At 39.1% G+C, this 18,843-nt stretch overlaps 1 long non-coding RNA gene across 5 annotated transcripts; it reads right to left on the reverse strand.

The window, feature by feature from the left end:
- Positions 1-214: 214 nt before the first annotated feature.
- On the reverse strand, positions 215-7,576 carry LOC136229492 (uncharacterized). Of its 5 annotated transcripts, none has more exons than XR_010689136.1 (4): positions 3,755-7,576; positions 3,150-3,228; positions 2,026-2,121; positions 215-680 (listed from the first exon to the last, which is right to left on the reverse strand). It is a non-coding gene; the product is annotated as an uncharacterized lncRNA (long non-coding RNA). The 5 variants fall into 5 exon arrangements; XR_010689137.1 differs by lacking the exon at positions 2,026-2,121 and having other exon boundaries at positions 239-680; positions 3,755-5,937; positions 6,310-7,574; XR_010689138.1 differs by lacking the exon at positions 2,026-2,121 and having other exon boundaries at positions 239-680; positions 3,755-5,910; positions 6,310-7,573.
- Positions 7,577-18,843: the final 11,267 nt, after the last annotated feature.

Raw genomic sequence — 18,843 nt, forward strand, 5'->3', positions numbered from 1 at the left:
TTACATTGAAAGACACCTGCTCTATAACATGCTTTGGATTACACTGAATAGACTATAAAAAAATAGATGCTCCACTGATTCTTCATTTTGACCGCAAAACACACAGACGTTATCTTGAACCTTTTATTAATACACTTTTGACAGCAATTACACTATGTTCGACAAACTAACAGTTGGTTTATTGCTGTTCAACAAATTATAAGCACTAGCAACTGTGAATTTTCCAGATTGGATACTGGAACTTAAGTCTGATATTTGAGTTTTTCCTCTCTATATTGTTTTTGCAATGTTTTTCTCGTGTTCTCAAAAGTGAAAAATAAACACATTAATTAAAGGCAAAAGCAAACGCAAAGACAGAATACAATTTGATTTGTATAACTTTGTATGTATTTACAGACTAGAAGTATTACGAAATTTATCACAAGAATTTTAATGGTTTATAATGTTAAGAATATAAACTCTAGTTTTTACTAATTACCTATAAACACACACCAGCTCCTCTAATGCTTGACTCTAATTCATAATACCCCCCTCTTGACAAGTATTATTCTTCTAATGTCCTGTCGTAAATTTGATGCTGCAGGATTCTAACAATAAAGAACAAAGATAATAGCATGTATCATTTGCTTATGTACCTGATTTCTAACCATCGGGTAGGGCGCCTTGGACTTTATTGTTTCCTGAAGAATGAAAGGAGGAAATATCATCTGGTTGAGAGAAATTGCAGCAGACTGTTTTATTATCAGTAAATTTGATATTAATAACTTTAAATCCATCAAGGATGATCCTTCATCAGATCCATGTTGAAAAATCAAAAAGAGACATTAGTTCCAGCATATTATTTGCAGGCACAAAATTTAAACATTGTGGCAAGAAAAAAACAGGAACAAGCTGCTATACTTCAGAAAACATTCATTATGGATAACAACTGATATTTTCAGTGAAAAATTGAAGGTTTTCTATTCTTCCTAAATACAGAGTGAATCTTATGCTACGTTTTGAAGTTTAATGATCATACTATAAATGCATTAGCAACCAACAAGCGAGCATACTTCATGCCTTAAATTATTGAGGGACTAACTACCCTCTCCTAACAGATATATTTATGTATTCATAAAGCATTCAATGTAAAGTTAGTGTAGAACAGAACTTCCCCATATACGAAGCAAGGATAACTTACAGCAGGAACAAGGAATTAGGAAAATGAAACTAAACTAGAAGCATCAACTTTCAGGTTCTATACTTAAGGTAGTATTATAACCACCTTCAAATAAACTGATGACAATAATAGATATCATAAACTATCACTCAAAAGACCAAAACAATTCCAAGGCCCTATTTCCTTTATTTGAATCAATTCTAAAGCACATATATTCATCCTAAGAAAACTAAACTTCGGATTTTTTTTCCTTGCTATGTTCTCCTAATCTTTTATTCCTTCAATAATTATTTTGGGAATAAATACAACTCCCTGCTATATTGAAGTATCACAGAAAAAAAAACATAAATAAATACAAACATAGCTGCACAAGCAATGGAGCACCTAAATTGCTAATTATGTCGAACAGAATGAATAGTTGATGCACACTATTGAGAACTATTAAAAAAGTGTAACAGACCATGGAAATAGATGTAAATCCACGGGATACCATGTAGATTAAGAGTCTACATTGATATGTTTTATTTAAGAGCAATACACGTAATACATACAAGGTTCTCCTTCAATCAAGGAGACAAACTGACCCTACCAGCAGCTCTAGCAGCCCTACAGCAGCCTTAGACATACTATTCATTAATTATATTGACCTATACTTGTAATATAGTCTTAAAGATAATACAACCCAAAACAAAAAGCTTAAGATACTTTAGAATATAAAGTATAATCTGGAAGATGCAACTCAGAAGAACAAATCAGTCAGGCAAAAGGTAGACGACGAGACAACAACTGAACGAACCCATTTAAAACATCACCACAAGAGGCTGCCAGCAATATCAACACAAATGGAGATTCACCAGAAAACTAACCGGACAGGCAGGACGGAAATAGAGAGGCAGCGGCGGAAGAAGAGCTTAGACTTGGAATTAGGTCCAAACAGTCTGCTCACAAGGCAGACAGTAATGCTGAAAGAAACGGCCCAAAAATACGAACCCATAAATTCTTCTCACAAAGCAGAAAACCAATTCTGGAATCTCAATCCAAAAACCAAATACAGAAGCCGAAACAAGGCTCTGATACCATGTAACAGACCATGGAAATAGAGATAAATCCATGGGATACCATGTAGATTAAGAGTCTACATTGATATATTTTATTTAAGAGCAATACACGCATATATACAAGGTTCTCCTTCAATCAAGGAGACAAACTGACCCTATGAGCAGCTCTAACAGCCATTGACTTATGCTCTAATAAAAAGAAAAGTCAAATTCTCAAAATATTGAGAGCTGTAGACAACATGTTGACATGTATTATAAAGCATACTCGAGACATCACAAATAATTCGTCCAATTGTATGGAGAGTCTTATCATCACTTGTATAACAATGAGCATCTTCATAATCATAACATTCCTCGTCTGCTGTGGCATATTGGTACTGTTGATAATTAGAGACAAAGTCATTCATATTGTTTTCTACCTTGGTGAACTCTAATACATAAGCCACAAAGATATTTTTCTAGAGATTGCCAAATCTGTGGAAACACGGTGTTCAAGCTAATCTAAGACCAAGTGAAAATCAGGCAATCTTAACAAGTACTCTCATCTTTTGGTTGTTGCTCTTGACAACAAAATTGATGAAGTTTCAATTTCAAAAGCATGTTGAAAGTTTCAAGATGAAATGTTATGTGCATTTGAAATGCTTATCCACAAATGTATACAGAAAACATTTAAAAGGAAAATTTTCCAACTGAATGCATTAGCAACCAACAAACGAGCTTACTTCATGCCTTAAAAGAAAATCTATAATGTCTCACAAATATCTACTACATAAACAAATCAATCAAATAACTTGAAATATGGTGTTTAACAAACAGACACATTTCAATATGTTTTAAATAAGTTGGAATACGAACTAATTCATAAAAAGAAAATATCCTAAATTCGAATTAGCTGTTTTTAAAAGCAGGACAATGTGAATGAAAAAGCTTACCTGGTTCATATTCACTAAAACTGCTTTAATCACTTGAAGATCTTCAAAAGTTCCCACTCCACTTTGCCTAATGAACAAACTGCATCCCACCGTATATATTGTTAGCGAGTCATACACCAACAGTAAATGTCATAGCAACAGGGGGGACTTGCTTTGCCACAGGCGACAAAGGCACTACATCTATAATGTCTCACAAATATGTACTACATAAACAAATCAATCAAATAACTTGAAATATGGTGTTTAACAAACAGACACATTTCAATATGATTTAAATAAGTTGGAATATGAACTAATTCATAAAAAGAAGATATACATTGGAGAAGCCATGAAGCCGTGTCAAGAGAGGCTGGCAAACAAATGACTTGGTTTTACTGTAAAAAAACAGCTGAATTATACATTGGAGAAGCCATGAAGCAAACATATGCATTACAGCTTCTCCATGTGCAAGAGGCTTCAGAAGTACTAAAGCCAACCAAAATATGTTACCCAAAATTAACACAAAAGCTATGTTATTCTGTCTATGAATGATTAGCAGCTAGCGATATTGGTGGAGGCCAAGAGGATTGAGCAAAAATAATAGGATATATCATTTGCTTATTTACCTGCCTTGGACTCTATTGTTTGCTGAAGAATGAAGGAGGAATTATCACCTGGTCCAAGAAAAAATATGAGAGAAATTGATGCAGACTGTTTTATAGTCAGTAAATTTGATATTTGTTTAATATAATTGAAGCAGACTGTTTTATATCCATTATAATATTTTGAATTTGATCCCAGTTTTACGATTCCTAATCGATCAGGCACAAAATTTAAACACCGTAGCAAGAAAAAACAAAAAAAAAAAACAATAAACAACAGTATGGATATCCACAGCTTACAAGATCTCCTGGATAAATTCAGGAATAACTTATTTTAATAGTCTAAAGTCCCAAGACAGCAGAAATGTGCAAAAACGTTGTCAACAAATTGGAAACAAATTTAGCAAATGAAATGAACTTATTAAATAAAAGTAAGCTCTCAATGAAACTTCAACAAGCTGCTATACTTCAGGAAACATCCATTATGGATAACAAAAAATTGAAGGTTTTCTGTTCTTCCCAAGTACAGAGTAGTAGGTTCCGACAGTCCACACACACATAATTAGAACATAAAAACTAAAAGATAAATGAAGAAGTCCACAAAAATAAAGGACCATATATACTTATCAAATGAATCCTAAACTTCCAATTAAGGAAAACGAATAAACACATTAGCTAAAAAAATGAAATTACAGCTCATGTACTGAAGAAAAATAAAGAATGCAATAACTACAAAATCATGGCAATTAAGACTGAAAAAAGTTTCCATTTCATGTTTCTTTATCCCAAAGGAAATATTAACATCATTTCAAATTTGTCCATAGTTTCAGACTCATAATAGTTTTAGAATAGAAAATCATGCTGTTCTCGACACACATGAGATCAACTTGATAACACAAAACTTGCTCACATATCAGAAAAAGCGATTTAATATAAACCTTCTTATCATTGGAAAACTTGCTCACATAAAAAAGAAAAGAGAATGATTGCAACCAAGAATAAGTAAGAGTCTCAAAATCATAGGATTGGTTGAAAAATTATTGTTGAAACATTATTGCATGACCTGCGCCACACAACTGCGAAACTTCAGTGATATTATCTCTGATTCAAAACCAGTAGAAACAAGAATTGAAGCAATGGTAACAGACAAGAAAAAATAAAGTAAAGAAAATATACAGATAAATCAAACACAAAAAAAATTCTGATGTATGGTCCAATGGAATTAGAAAACATGTGTAATCTTCGAATTCAAGAACTAACACAGTCGGTTGTTTAATAATTTTGAAAGTGTTCAAATTGCAGAATTCAACAATCTGTCATCAACATATTTGAAACAAATTTTGCATTTGATGAACCTCCCAATGAACTGATCTGATTCTTGTTAGAGTAAATTTGAAGATTTGAATTCTTTCAAAATGCAAAGCACTAGCTTCTAACAATTTCACATATAATTAATAAAAAACATCGAAAGCAGGAGATAAACAATGATCAATAAAGGAGCTTAGTGATATAATGTAATAGGTCATAAGCCTACAAATATAATTAATTCCATTGCATAATTGGCATTACAATAATATCTCTTTCAATCCAAAAGTTACTATTCCTAGGACATACATCCTATTAAGTGTTGGTGCCTCTGTATAATTAACTAGAGGTATCAAACTAATATTAAGATACATTAAAGTAACAATCATTTACAATGGAAAAATAATCATTAGAAGAATTTATTGAGAAAATAAACTTTAGGGACTGAAATTTACAGTGATTTCAAAATATAATTATACTTTGTTACCAGATCTACTCTGGTGTTATTGGCAGAGAAGCCTTTGTCACGCATTTCACGAATGAGTTCTGATGCCCTTTGACTAATCCTTGTGCTGGAGAACTCCATGAATAATCACATTATAAGAGCAACTATCCGGTGAGATGTCATTGTCTTCAGAAGCTTTGAAATCAAGCCGATTGTATCTTTAAACCTTCCAACTTTGAACAAGCCACAAACCATCAATTAAGATACTATATATGGATATATCTTGTCCATTTCCATTTCTTGAAATATGCACATGAACATCATGCTTTCCACATTTACAAAAGTCATTGATCAAAGCTGCCCAAGTTACTCCAATTTACTCGATGATGACCTTACCAATAGACGGGAAATCTCCACCCTATTTACATCCCTAGTCATGTGGATTTAAAAGGGTTAACTGTTCATTTAAACAAGTATAAAGGTCAATAGAACAATATTCAATTACTAATTCTATTCAGTTCGGTTCGTTTTAGTTTCTAAAATAGAGTATATATGCATTCGGTTAACAAACAGTTCAGTTCGATTAGTAATCGAACCGAACCGAACATCACCCTAATTTCTATACTGTACAATTACAAATTGACCCATTTACAAATTCAACATATGGACATAATTAGTCCTAAACCATACGAAAATATTCCCTTTCAATAAAAATATATGAAACATGCTCAATTGAAATAAAAAAAAAAATCTATGCATAAGATTCATTAGATATGTACATAGTAAATAGAATATTCGGTAGCATTTCCTTTTAAGATTCAGTAGATACCTTTTAAGATTTTGCAGAAATATCAGATTTGACTTCCAGAAACCGAAAGCAGAAATCCAAGTTTGTTTAACCTTCCTCGTGATACTCCTCATGTGTCCCTATAAAAGGCATCTCTGCTAATTCATTCCCATGTATTCTTACTGATGCTACTGTTAATCTGTTGACGATGCACGTTGGGGCCGTCTATTGCCTATTGTAGTATAAAAGGCATATCTGCTAATTCATTCCCATGTATTCTTACTGATGCTACCGCTAATCTATTGACGATGCACGTTGGAGCCGCCTATTGTAGACGATGCACTTGGAGCCGCCTATTGTAGACGATGCACTTGGAGCCGCCTATTGTAGACGATATGTGATAATATTTGTGACAATATTTGCATAAACAATAAATGCAGTTCCAGGAGTAAATATTGATTGAGCTCAACTCCATGAATAATCACATTATAAGAGCAACTAGTCATTTATCAAAGCTGCCCAAGTTACTCATAAGAGTAGCACTTATGCATGACTACTCAAAAATCTCTTGCAAAGGCATAAGTTACTCATAGCTATTCTCCAGGATGAATTAAAAACTTTGTTTGCTCTATGCATTTGATCAGCTAATCCATACACTAACAACATTAGACTCTATACCCTTTGAATCATCATGTTGACCATATAAGGACCCTTCATTATAAATCTTTCTTTACAAAGTTGATCTGATTAGGCTGAAAACCAAACTTGAAAGTTTTTGACAAAACAGAGAACCCAAAATTAACACGCCCTAAACAGCAGAAGCAATAAATTAAAATGTTACAAAGATGAGGCTTAATTCTCACAAATTCCATCTGATTCGACAAAGAAATATCAGTCTGAAAATCTTTCATCCTAACTAGTGCAGATAACAATTTGGTGAACTCAATCACAGAAGGTCGAGGATGCATACTAAGAAGCTGATCAAAGGAAGCGAGAACGAGTGGGAGGTGAAGCTGAAACCGAAGAAGAGAAAGAAAGAAGGCGTTTGAAAGTGAAGGTGTAGTTGATCTGAGACCGATTTGGGGAATTTGGGTTGGCGGCGGTGATATGAATGGGAAATCCTTAACAAATAAAGATGGAGGCATCGAAACGATAAGCTTTGTTAAAGAATATGTTAATTTAACCCCCAAAAAAAGGGTTAAAACTGATTGTTTTCTCCTGAAAACCTTGGTTCGCAATATTATTGGATTAAAAGGTGTTAACTGAAGAAATCATTTCTAATCTAGGAATGATTAGGAATTATTTCCTCACGAGGGATTATTTTTAACTCATGGTTAAAAATAGCCTCCGTTACAGTGCTTAATGCACCATAATGAATAAAAAACTTTTATTCATTTATCTATTACGACGGCAAAAACCTTGTAATGGGATAAATGGTTGGAGGAATCCATTAGATTCTTGTAAGGTTGGCGGTGGCTTCCCTAAAGCTACTGGCCAACTCTTATTTAAAATAATAATAATAATTTTTATAAAATATATATAGTTTTTAGGTATATAAAATAATTAATATTTATTATTTACATAAATAATTTTTATATTAAATAATTTTTATGTAAATAATTTATTATAAAGATAAGGTGTAAAAATACTTCTAATATTTATAGTTAGGAGCAATTTTATTTCTAATGTTTAAAATCATACAATTTTATCTCTAACATTGGCAGTCAAGACTAATTTTGCCTCTAACGTTGATAAGTTGGAAAAATATTTTAAAAAAATTATCCAACTCGTGCAAAATACAATATGTTTTTTATTTTTTACAAATCTAATCATATGTTAGTGATCTGTTACTAATTAGTGATAAACTGACGCATATGTAACGTGTAGATAACAATATTCATAACCGAGAAAACAGTTTGATGGATTATTTCTCAAATTGATCCAAGTTATCAACGTTAGGGGTAAATTATTCTTAACTGCCAACGTTAGGGTAACATTGCACCATTTTAGACGATAGGGATAAATTTGCTCCCGACTGTAACCGTTAGAGGTATTTTTGCACCATATCCATTAGAATTCTAATTCTAATTTAGACTTCTCATGGGAGCTATGGTTTTCTCCTTCTCGTGGGAGCTACGGCTTGTGGTTTGGTTATTTTGAGGTTTGTTTTCTCTCTCTCAGAACTGTCTTCTCTCTCTCAGATCTGTCTTCATTCTATCTCGGATCTATTCTCTCTCTCAGATCGATCTTCTCTCTCTCAGATCTGTCTTCTCTCTCTCAGATCTGTCTTCATTCGATCTCAGATCTATTTTCTCTCTCTCAGATTTGTCTTCTCTTTCTCAGATCTGTCTTCTCTCTCTCTCAGATTCGTCTTCTCTCTCTCAGATCTGTCTTCATTCGATCTCATATTTGTTTTCTCTTTCTCAGATCTATCTTATCTCTCTCAGATCTGTCTTCTCTCTCGCAGATCTGATGGCGAAAGACAGAGAGAGAGAGAGACCTAGGGTTAGGCGGACCTTGGAGGGGGGCGATGATGGCGGCAATTCCGATCTTGGTGAGACGGATCGGGCGACTGGGGTAGGGCGGGCGTCGGATCTGGTGCAGGATGGAGTGTCAGCTGGCGGCGTTGTGGCTTCGGCAGGGGATGCAAGGGAGAAGAGGGGGCATGGTGAGCGGGTGAGGGACCGCTCCCGGGAGCGGGGTCGGGGGGCTTGGCAAGGGTCTGATGGGTTAGATCTGGCAGGATGCGGTGCCGGTTTAGGGGATTGGGGGGCTGGAGGGGCCTGGGATCGTGGGGACAGGGGCGTGGCGCCTGGATCGGTTGCCTTGCTTGCGGATTCGGCTGGGACGCAGGCGGCGCCGCTGGAGGGGGATTCATCGGCAGGGAGGTTGGACGAGCGGTGCCCTGTGCCTGGGGCAGTGGTTGCAGGACGTTTGGGGGGTGGGCGCATGGGATCGGGTGACGCGGTTGCCCGCCCCTTGCTCCCCGCGATCCCGGATGGACGGGTGGGCAAGTTGCCGCCTGCGGACTGTGCGGCGCCTGTCCTCCCTGCCGATGGCGCCGGGCACCGCAGGGGGCCTCCCGATGCTGGGGCTGGGCGTTGGTCTGGTTTTTCCGGCATTGTGCCTGGCATTGATTGTCCTATTCCGGCCAGTGCTAGGCAGGCTGAGGCTGCATTTGGGGGGCAGGTTGCCTCGAGTCAGAGCCCTTTTGAGGCTGGGCATGATATTCAGGGACAGGGGAACATGGCCTCCCCCAGGACTGCAGTTGGCAATAACGGGATAGGTAAAGGGTCTTGGAAAGACACTGTTATGGGAGTGGTTGAGGAGGAGCTCTGCTTTGAGGAAGTGGAGATGGTAGGGGATTCTGCGGATCTTTTCTCTGATTCAGACAAGGAGGATGGTGTCCAGGATGATCCTCTTTGTCCAGTTATTAGACTGTCTTCGGAAGAGAAGAGGGAACTCAGAGAGAAGTGGAAGGTGTATTTGATAGTTAAGGTGTTGGGGAAGAGGATCAACTTTAATTATTTTGCCCAAAGGATTCAAGCCCAGTGGGCTAGGAAAGGGAAAGTCAGTATTACTGACCTTGAAAATGACTTCTATGTCATCAAGTTTACTAGAGTTGAGGATTACAATACTGTGATCAAGGGGGGCCCATATATTATTTCCAACCACGTTCTGGCTTTATGGCCTTGGGTTCCTAATTTTAATCCCCATGATTCTACTGTTAACAGGATTTTGACTTGGGTTAGGTTTCCGGGCCTTCCCATTGAGTATTATAGTGAGAAATTCCTAAGCAAAATAGGAGGCATGGTTGGGAAGGTCCACCATGTGGATAAGACTACTATTGGTGCCATTAGGGGCAAGTTTGCTAGGGTTTGTGTGGATGTGGATCTTGCGAAACCCTTATTATCTAAGTTCTGTGTTCAGAACAAGGTGTTCTTTATCGAATATGAAGGCTTACATAACATTTGTTATGATTGTGGCATTTATGGTCATTCTCATGAAGGTTGCCCCAAAAGGGAGAGTGTTTTGAAGGAGACTGTTATGGAGAGTGGGAGTATTTCTGTAGGTAACCAAGGGAATGAAGGAAACTTCGGTCCTTGGATGGTAGCTAAACGGACTACTCGTCGTAGAACTCAGCCTCCTATTATGCAGAATCTTCCTCCTGATATTATCAAGAAGGGGATTTCCGCTCCTTCTAAGCCTATGGCTGTCCCTAGTGTGAAGGAGAAGCCTATCCCCAAGGCTAGGGAGGAGGCTGGTACCAGCTTAGCTCTTAGGTCTGGCTCTAGGTTTGGTGCCCTATCTATTGAAGACGTTCATGAGCCTGTCCAGGGAGATGAGCTTATGGAACACAGTTTGCCGAGTCTGGAGTCTGTTGTGTCTTCTGAGCTAGTGGTTGATTCTGTTAATCCCCTCTTTGCTTCCAAGAATGAAGCTCAGGGGCCCCCCTGGTTCAGGCGGCCCGAAAGATGAAGGAAACTAATGAGGGTAGTTCTTCTATTCTTACTGGTGGACCTGGAATTGGGAATCCAATGGGGGTTATTAAACCTGGCTTGAAAAAGCCAAAGGGCAAACAAAAAAGCATCCAGAATTCCTTGGCTTTTTCAGAGAAGAAGGGACCTGCGGGTACCTCGGTGAGGCTCTCAGGAGCTCCTAGTAAATACCTGGCTTAGGTAGGTTGGTGCGGTCAGTCTCCTCCTTTCTATGGACTTGTTGTGCTGGAATGTTAGGGGTGCGGCTAGCAAGGCTACCCGTATCCATATTAATGACCTAATTAAACAGTTTAACCCCTCGTGTTTTGCTTTACTGGAAACTAAGATTAGTGGAGAGAAAGCAGATGAGGTGGTTAATAAGTTTAAGAACTGGAGGTGTGTTAGATCGGAGGCTACTGGCCGAGCTGGTGGGATCTAGCTTTTCTGGAGGCCATATCAGATTCATTTTGATGTTATTAGTATCGATAAGCAGTTCATTCACTGTAAAGTGAGCATTTCTGGTATTACTCCCTTCTTGACTACCCTTGTGTATGCTGATCCGATCTTAGTTAATCGCAAACGGCTGTGGGAGATCCTCTTTTCGATGAGTGGTAGCATCTCTGAGCCCTGGTTTATTGCGGGAGACTTTAATGATATCGGCCTTATGAGTGACCAGAGAGGAGGTTCCAATCATTATGTTAATCGCTGTCTTCACCACAAAAATAATATGGATTTATGTGGGCTTTCCGACTTGGGGGCTTCGGGTCATAGATTCACTTGGAAACGCAATAGTACCTTTGTTCGTTTGGACAAGGTCTATGCTAATGTGGCTGCCCTGACTTCTTTCCCTGAGTGTTCTGTTTTAAATCTTCTGTTCCGTCATTCGGACCATTGCCCTATTTTGTTTAGACTTTTGAGAGGCAACCGGCCTAGGGGGAAGAGACTGTTCCGGTACCAGCTGGCGTGGGAGTCCCATCCTAAGTTTAAGGAGTTCGTCCAAGATAATTGGAAACCTCATTCGAATGTCCTGCAAGCTTCTGAAGGGTTCAGGAAGAAGGTGCTTGGTTGGAATAAGAATGTCTTTGGGCACATTATTAGAAGAAAGAATAAGTTGTTAAAAAGGATGGAGGGCGTTCAGCGTAGGTTGGATGTGAGGTTTGATCACAGTTTAGATGGCCTCCTTAGAACCCTTCAGAAGGAGCTGGAAGCTGTGCTTAGGCAGGAGGAGCTTCTGTGGTTCCAGAAGTCTAGGAAATCCTGGATTAGGGATGGGGATCGTAATACCAGGTACTTCCATCTGTCTACTATGATCAGGCGGCAGAGGAATAGAATTGAGGCTATCAAAGATTCTGATGGGGAGTGGGTATATGAAGATGAGGTGATTCGGAATTTGGCTCTGGAGTTCTATAAGGAGCTTTTCAAAGAGGATCCTGTTCAGTTGGAGAGGGCTCACTCTATTGCTACCTTTCCTTTGATCAGTGAGGATATCAGTCAGAGTGCCTTTCTTCCTATTTCCCGAAAAGAGATTGACCATGCCATCTTCAGCATTGGGGCGTCTAAAGCGCCTGGTATTGATGGTCTTCCAGTTGGCTTCTACCACAAGCAATGGGGTGTTGTGAAGGAGGGTATCTATGAGTTTATCATAGGTGTGTTCAATGGGTCTAAGGATATTGAGCTGGTTAATAGAACTCTCCTGGTCCTTATTCCTAAAATTGATAAGCCTTCTTCCTTTTTGCATATGAGACCCATCAGTCTTTGTAATGTTCTTTACGAGACGATTACAAAAATTGTGGCTAATAGAATCCGTGGCATTCTTCCGGAGATCATTTGTCAAAATCAGGGTAGTTTTGTACCCGGTAGACAAATAATGGATAATGTGGTGATTGCCCAAGAAATGGTGCACACTATGAAGATTAGGAAAGGGAAGAAAGGCATTGTGGCTCTTAAGATGGATTTGGAGAAGGCCTATTATCGCATCAACTGGAACTTCCTGATGGAGAGTCTGGAGAGAGCTAGGATCCCGGACAGTTGGAGAAATCTTATTAAGGTTTGTATTACTTCTCCTGTGTTTCAGGTTATGGTGAATGGGGATATATCGGAGGAGTTCTCTCCGGGTCGGGGCATCCGTCAGGGTGATCCTATGAGTCCCTTCCTTTTCGTTATTGCTATGGAGAGGCTGTCCCACCTTATTCAAGATGCCATTGATATTGGGAGTTTCCACCCGGTGGCCATCAACAGTTTCTGTCCCCAGGTGACCCACTTATTCTTTGCGGACGATGTCCTTATCTTTCTTAAAGGTAATGAGGAGCAGTTGAGTGTCATTATGGATATTCTGGATTGTTTTTGTTCGGCCTCTGGTCAGAGACTTAATATCCAGAAATCTAGGATGATGTGCTCTAAGAATATGAATCCGAGAATTTGTAAAAGATTAAGTAATTTGTCTGGTATTCCTCTTACTAATTCTCTTGGGAAGTATCTGGGGATTCCTCTCCATAGTGAGAGAGTGTCTAAAGTTTCTTTTAAAGATACTTTGGACAAAGCCAATACGAGGTGTGCCACGTGGAAAGCCAAGACTCTCTCCCTCGCTGGCCGTCTGACTTTAATTCAATCTGTGAATTCCGCTGCTCCCAACCACATCATGCAGGCTTGTCAGCTTCCGAATCCTGTGCTTAATGATCTTGATAAGATTAACCGAAGGTTCCTGTGGGGGGAAGCTGCGGAGGGAAGAAAGATCCACCTGGTGCCTTGGAGTGAGGTTTGTCAGCCCAAAGATTCAGGGGGTTTGGGCATTAGGAGAGCTAAGGCTAATAATAAAGTTTTATTAATGAAACTCCTTTGGCGTATGTGGCAATGCCCCTCCTCTCTCTGGGTTCGCCTTCTTTCTGGTAAGTATCGAAAAGATAAGATATTTGGGGGCCCGAAAGAGAGAGTTATCAATTGTTCCTTCCTCTGGAAAGGGCTTAGCGCCGTTTTTGCTGAGTTTTGCTCGGGGGTTGGTCTGGATGTGGGTAATGGTAAGTCCATAAGCTTCTGGTTTGATACCTGGATTGAGGATAAACCTTTAGTGGATGTGTGCACTTCCCCCCCGCCTAGTGATATCCAAAACTGGAGGTTAGCCGATGTGGTGGACTCTGAAGGGGACTGGGTTTGGCCTAAATTTGATTCTTTCTTTAGCCTTGAGACCCTCCTTAGAATTAGAGGAGTGAAGGTGAGTAATCAAGAGGAAGACATGGATAAGCATTGTTGGGCGCTGACTAACAATGGAGTCTATTCTTGCAAATCTGCCTTTGAAGCTTTTTCCCTTAATAGGACTGATAATCCCTCGGATATTTGGAAGACCATTTAGTCCCTTAAAATCCCCTACCGCATGAGGAGCTTCCTGTGGCTGGGCGTTAAAAACAGATTACTTACTAACTCAGATAGATACAGAAGGCATTTGGCGACCTCTGGAGCTTGCGGTAGATGTACAGGCCATATTGAATCGTTGTGCCACGCTCTTAGGGATTGCCCTAAGAGTGAAGAGGTTTGGAAGAAAATTCTCCCTCATCATACTTTCTCTTCCTTCATGTCCCATTCTGTGAACGACTGGTTCTCAGATGGTATTAGGGGAAAGTTATTGTCTTATATGGAGCATGGGGACATTTTCTTTGCCATTATCTGTCATCAAGTGTGGAAATGGAGGAACGGGGAGATTTTTGATAATAAAGCTGTGCTTTTGCCTAACTTAGCTGAGTTCTTCTTGAAGAAACTCTCATCTATTATTGATAGTTTCAAAGGTGAGTCCCTTGCCAGATCTTCCCCGAGTAGTGATGTCCACCTCGTGAGCTGGAGCAGGCCGAGAGAGGGGGTTGTGAAGCTGAATACTGATGGTTCCTGCCTCAGTAATGGTAAGATTGCTGCCAGAGGTGTTCTTAGGGATGCGGGAGGCGCCTGGCTTTCTGGGTTTACCCAGAATTTGGGTTTGGGTTCTTCCTTCTCTGCAGAGCTCTGGGGCATTCTCTCTGGGATCCAGCTGACGATTAGGCTGGGTGTTAAGAGGCTTTCTGTGGAGTCAGATAACTTGGAGGCCATCAATATGATTTTGGGTAGTCATGCCATGGGTCTTCATAGCCGCAACCTTATTAAAGCTATTAAGAGGCTTAGCCCCTCATTTGATATCCTTGAGTTCAGCCACATTTTCCGGGAGCAGAACCGTATTGCAGATCACTTGGCGGTGGCAGGCCATGAGGGGGTGTTAGGTGTTTCTACCCTTACTGTTCCCCCTATCGCTCTTTCTCCTCTTCTTTTAGAGGATAGGATTGGGGTTAGCTTTCCTAGGCTAATCCCGGTGTAGTTGCTTGTTTTGCTTTGCTTTCCTTTCCTTTTCTACTAAAAAAAAATAAATAAATATTCATTACAAACTTATTTTAAGAATTAGAAATTAGTTTTTATTTTTATTTTTTAATAAATTATTAGGCATAACACTAATTTGAACTCAAAATTAAAATTTTAAAGTCAATTAAAACCCTAAACTATCAAAATCATCAATTAGGTCTTTAAGTTAAACAAAAATCATTAGTTAAGTTTTCAATCTATTATAAAATCAGAAACTGTTACTATTTGATATGGATGGTAATATCTCTATATTGGCTCAAAATGAGTTTAGACTGTATTAACAGTCTCATTAAGACAGATTATATCGCTATTGATAATCGTCTCCCATGATACAACAGACTGCGGAAATGAACTCTTACTGTATGCAAATTCATTACCATCAAGTAGGAAAACAGAACAGAAAATTTTAGAGAGTATTTTTATATTTATAGTCCTTGAATTTGACAGTTCCATTCTGTATAAACATGACTTGAAATGACATGTCTGTTCACGAACGAATATGATGTTCACGGACAGACACAATTATGTATAAAAAAACATGATTGTTCACGAACTGACACGACTATTTACGAAGAACGTGATTATTCATAGCACTTTATAAGAGTGAGGGATCTCAATTTTCTTTAATTAATAATGGAATAAGAAAGGGGAGGAAACTTATCTTTTTCATCATAAAATTCCAGATTTAATGTAGAAAACTCTTTCCCACCAATATATGGAGAACTGTATCTTTGGATAGATTTGTTTGTACTGATTGAGCCAAGGTTTGAGATTGTGATTTCTATTCCGTTGACTCCGTTGTTTTGTTCTTTGTGAAACTCTATACAATCAAGATTTTGTGATCTTCTGTTTGTTAGAGATCCACGATCACCGCACCAATTGATAACTTGGGAAAAATCCTTGATCGGAGCACTTCCCTGTGAGGCGCCGTTGGGATCGGCCGGGGACACTCCAATGCCAAAGTCAGTAATATTTCTGAGAATAAACTGTAAGCACAAAAGTAGAGAATCAGTAAGTGTACCTTTGATCCTAGGAAGCTGGGGTATTTATATAGGTTTCTGTAACCTTCAGCATTAATGGGGAAGCAGGTGAAGAGTTGTGTCATTACTCATCTTTAATTGCTATCAATTCTCCATTAATCCCAGCATTTAGCATTGAAACCCTCAGAGTTGAGGTATTCGAACAGTCAAGTCTTTATTCCCCTTTAATGGCTATTAATTGCCATTTAATTGTATTTATTCCCATTTATGGATGGTAATAAAGGCGCCTTTTGGTATTCTTGGATCCGTCAAGGCGTATGTACGCTCTCCTTGAGAACAATGGCGGGTCTCCATTACTCGCTCTCATCGGGCGTATCTCGTTATGGCGTATCTCGCCATGGTCCACGTGGTGTGGCATAATGCTAGAAACTCCTTCCTTTTCCTCATTATTTGCATATTCACCCCTGCATTAATTATCATTAATCATGCATAAATATCTCTTTTAGAAGAAATAATAGTTTGTCATTATCTCTATTAATTTTCCCTTATTCCTTATTCAAGAATAATTTGGGTTGTTATCAGAAGCCCCCCCTAAAGGTATAAAAAGCTCTTTAGGGCTGTTTAAATGGTGTTTCATTTTTCTGTCTTGGAGGAAAGTGGACCCGCCCTAGATGGGGGATCACATATGGATATGATACGCTTTTAGGGGATTTTGCTTCTTCGTGGATAGGTGGCCAACCGTATCCATTGTTAGCCTCTAGAGGCTTCTTGAGAGTTATATTTCCTTTAGAAAGGGAATAACCCGCCCTTTATGGGACCATTTGTTCCTATGACATAGGATTATGATTCGCCTTAGGGACTTCTTTTGTTCAGTTCTGCCATATTGAGGAGAATGACCCGCACTTAGGGACCAGTAAGAATGATCAGCCATTTAGGGATTTTTGTGCATTTTGTGGAGGCGAGACTTTGTTATTTCTATGATGAAGATGAGGATTCATTACTTTGATGAAAACGAGACTTCATTGTTTGGATAAAGACGAGACTTCATTAATTGGATAAAGACGAGGCTTCATTGATTGGATGAAGACGAGGCTTCATGAATTGGATGAAGACGAGGCTTCATTGATTGGATGAAGACGAGGCTTCAGGAATTGGATGAAGATGAGGCTTCATGAATTGGATGAAGACGATGCTTCATGAATTTGATGAAGACGATGCTTCATGAATTTGATGAAGACGAGGCTTCATTGTTTGGAGATGAAGACGAGGCTTCATTACTTGGAGATGAAGACGAGGCTTCATTACTTGGAGATGAAGACGAGGCTTCATTACTTGGAGATAAAGACGAGGCTTCATTACTTGGAGATGAAGACGAGGCTTCATTACTTGGAGATGAAGATGAGGCTTCATTACTTGGAGATGAAGACGAGGCTTCATTAGTTGGATGAACCCTTTGCTTTCCAGAACTATTTTTACTAATGCATTATATCTTTTAGCAAGTAATTTTCTAGAATCTGGTTTAGGATTTCTCCGATTGTTTAGGGTAGGTGGCCAGCCGTACCCCAATGTATGAACCTTTGTGAAGGTTTAAAAGATGTTTTATTCCTTCTAGAGGAAGTAAAGCTGCCTAGGGGATCAACTTGCTACCTATCTTTAAGGTGAAGCGATCCGCCCGTAGGACTTGTGAACCCTTCTTTGGGAAGGGAGTGAGAGAGTGTAAAGTCCTTACGTCCAAGGAATGTTTTAACTCTTTCTCGAATGGTGATCATCTAAAGATGGATCCGCCCATGAGAGTGTTCTCTTATCTTTGAGGAGAAAGTTGAGGGTGTAATGATCTCATGTTTGAGACGATTTTAACCCGCTTTTGATGGTGGTCAATCCTTTTCTTGTCTTTGAGGAGAGAGTTGAGCTCATTTGAAAGCTCCTGAGGGTCTGTGCTTCTTATCTTTATGGAAAGGGGATCCGCCCGCGATGGGATCAATTGTCCTATCTTTGAGGTAATTGATCCGCCTGTGGAACTTTTCATTCGCCAGCCACTGGGCATATATCAGCACTAAAAGCTAGGCAAATGAATATAAGAAGTATGGCGAGAAAGAATAAATTATAAAATGTAGGATACTATAACAGTTTAATGCACATATAAGAATATGTAAAAATACTGATTTTTAGGCCCATGGTTCCGCCTTTTCCGAGCAACTAGAACCGCATCCTCAATGATGTTTAACTTATGAGTAATCACATCTGGGCTTACTCCTGTGGGGATCTCATTCTCTTATGTAAATATGCTTTCAGACTCAATGAGAACTTTTTTAACATCCTCTTTGATCTCAAGTTTTAATCCTTTGGCGATCCGCACCCGCTTTCCATCAGCAATAAGGAGCGTTTCTGTGTCGCCCAAAACTGTAGTGACAAGTTAATATTTCTCACCTTCGTCCTCTTTGGATTGTGGGCGGATTGATAGTGACGCCGAGTATAAGTCTCTTTAGCCACCTTTTGGTTCCCGCTAATCATTACTCCTCCTTTGCTGGTGGGAATGTACATTGTCAGACGACGGATGGAAATTAGGGCTGCAACCTCTGGCCCTTGGTCTGGATAGTGTGACCCGTCACTCCAATGATGTCAATAATGGTTGTTTCTATTTGGATCGGATCAACCTTTAGTTTGGCGAATGCACCTTTGGTGATGACATTGCGAGAACTGCCCGTGTCTTTACTCGCTTTATTTTATCTCCCATCCTTGAATCT

This window comes from Euphorbia lathyris, chromosome 5 (assembly GCF_963576675.1).
Source record: "Euphorbia lathyris chromosome 5, ddEupLath1.1, whole genome shotgun sequence".
NCBI classification, from domain to species: Eukaryota; Viridiplantae; Streptophyta; class Magnoliopsida; order Malpighiales; family Euphorbiaceae; genus Euphorbia; species Euphorbia lathyris.